Source organism: Limulus polyphemus, unplaced genomic scaffold (assembly GCF_000517525.1).
Source record: "Limulus polyphemus unplaced genomic scaffold, Limulus_polyphemus-2.1.2 Scaffold1584, whole genome shotgun sequence".
Taxonomy (NCBI): Eukaryota; Metazoa; Arthropoda; class Merostomata; order Xiphosura; family Limulidae; genus Limulus; species Limulus polyphemus.
In genome coordinates, this window is record NW_013667194.1 from 233,464 (window position 1) to 235,797 (window position 2,334).

Here is a 2,334-nt window from a genome sequence, read left to right on the forward strand (position 1 = left end):
GTTTAATAGCAAATTTGATGATCAAAAGTATTAACCCCCTACCAATAATGTCACATTTTGATGAAATACAAATAATGAAACGTTTTTTTAATGAACTAGTTTTTATTCAAAACTCTAATGATCAAACTTAACTTATGATGAAACTCATGTGTGAAGGAGGTTGAATATCAATAAAACCTGCAAAGCAAATATATAAATTGAAATTTGCTGATTGCATAAGTATTCAGCTCCACTAAGTCAGTACTTGGTGGAAGCACCTTTGGCAGCAATTACTGCTGTGAGTCTTTTTAGAGAGATCTCTAGCAGCTTTGCACAATGGGATGGTGTAATTTTTCCCATTCTTTCTGGATAAATTGATCCAGTTCTGACAAGTTCATTGGGGATCGTTGATGGACTGTGATATTCAAGTCTCGCCATAAATCTTCCATTGGATTCAATTCAGGACTTTGACTGGGCCACTCCTAGACATTCACTTTCTTTATTTGAAACTACTCCAGTGAGGCTTTGGCCTTGTGCTTCGGATAATTGTCCTGTTGAAATGTGAATTTTCGACCAAGTTTCATATTCTTGGCTGACTCAAGTAGGTTTTCCTATAGGATTCGTTTGTACTTTGAACCATCCATCTTCCCCTCAATCCTGACAAGCTTCCCAGTCCCTGGTGATGCGAAGCATTCCCATAACATGATGCTGCCATTAACATGCTTGACAGTTGGGATGGTGTTGACTAGGTGATGTGCTGTGTTGGGCTTGCGCCAGACGTAACACTTTGAATTTAGATCAAATAGCTCAATTTTTCTCTCGTCTGACCACAAAACCTTCTTCCACATGTCTACAGTATTATTTACATGCTTTGTCGCAAACTCCATACGAAATTTAAGATAATTATTTTAAAGTAGTGGCTTCTTTCTTGCCACTCGCCCATACAGACCAGCTTTGTGTAAGGGCCGGAATATTGTTGATGTATGAACACTGACTCCCATCTCAGACGTGAAACTTTGCAAATCTTTGCAAAGTCACTGTTGGCTTCACAGTGGCACCTGTAACTTGTTTTCTGCTTGCCCGGCTGCTTAGTTTGGAAGGGAGGCCTGATATGGGTAGTGACTGGGTGGTATGAAGCACATTACACTTCTTAATGATGGACTTCACTGTACTCAAAGGGTTAACGTAGATACTTATCATAAACCAATGTATTCTGAGTTGTTAGTAATATTAATAGTCTAACACCTTTCAAATATAAGAAGAAATCAATCAATATTTTAATGTTCAGAGCTTATCTTATTGTCAATGATTACAAATAAATTAAGAATATGAAAAATAGTTTTATTGAAAAATGTTTCTAGTTATCTGAATAAGTTGTACACCCCCCCCCCCAAAGTGTTTGTTGTTGTAAAGAACAAAGCTACATAATGGGCTCTCCGTGCTCTGCTCACAAGAGATATCGAAACCCGATTTTTAATGTCCTAAGCCTACTGACTTACTGCTGAGCCACTACTCTCTCTCCCAAAAGTTAGAAAGTATGATGTGCCAAATTTAAAATACTTTGTCGGGTTGCAATATATGGTAAAGACAGTTGTATACTGAGAAACAAGATCATCATTATTTTTGTGTGAATTATTCACAACTGTCTGTTTCTTTTGTTGTCAAACCTGTATTGAGATTTTATTTGAAATAAAATATCAGATCGATAAAGTACAACGCTTATTTTTGATCTACCGGTTTTGTTTGTTCTCGTTGTCAACGAGATTATGTTGGATAAACGATTCGCTACCTTGATTCTCGAATAAAAAAAACACTTTCACTCAAGTCTGTATTGTTCCTGAGGCGTCTACCTACACATAGATATTAAATGTGAGGAGAAGCAAAGGAAAACGAAGTTAGTATAAAGTGTTGTGCGAAAAAAATAATAACTTATAATTAAAGAGACCTCTATATTAAATAATCCACAATAAATTGTAAAAAAATTAAGGAACACATCAGATACAGCAGAGTATAGATAGCCCATTGTGTAGCTTTGTGCTTAACTTCAAAACAAGCAAGTTTGCGATAAAGTGTGTAAATGATAGTGTAGACATGTAGCAGAAGGTTTTGTGGTCAGACGAGAGAAAAATTGAGCTATTTGGTCTAAATTCAAAGCATTATGTCTGGCACAAGCCCAACACAGCACATCATCCAGTCAACACCATCCCAACTGTCAAGCATGGTAATGGCAGCATCATGTTATGGGAATACTTCGCATAACCAAGGACTGGGAATCTTGTCAGGATTGAGGAGAAGATAGATGGTTCAAAGTACAGGCAAATCCTATAGGAAAACCTACTTGAGTCACCCAAGAAT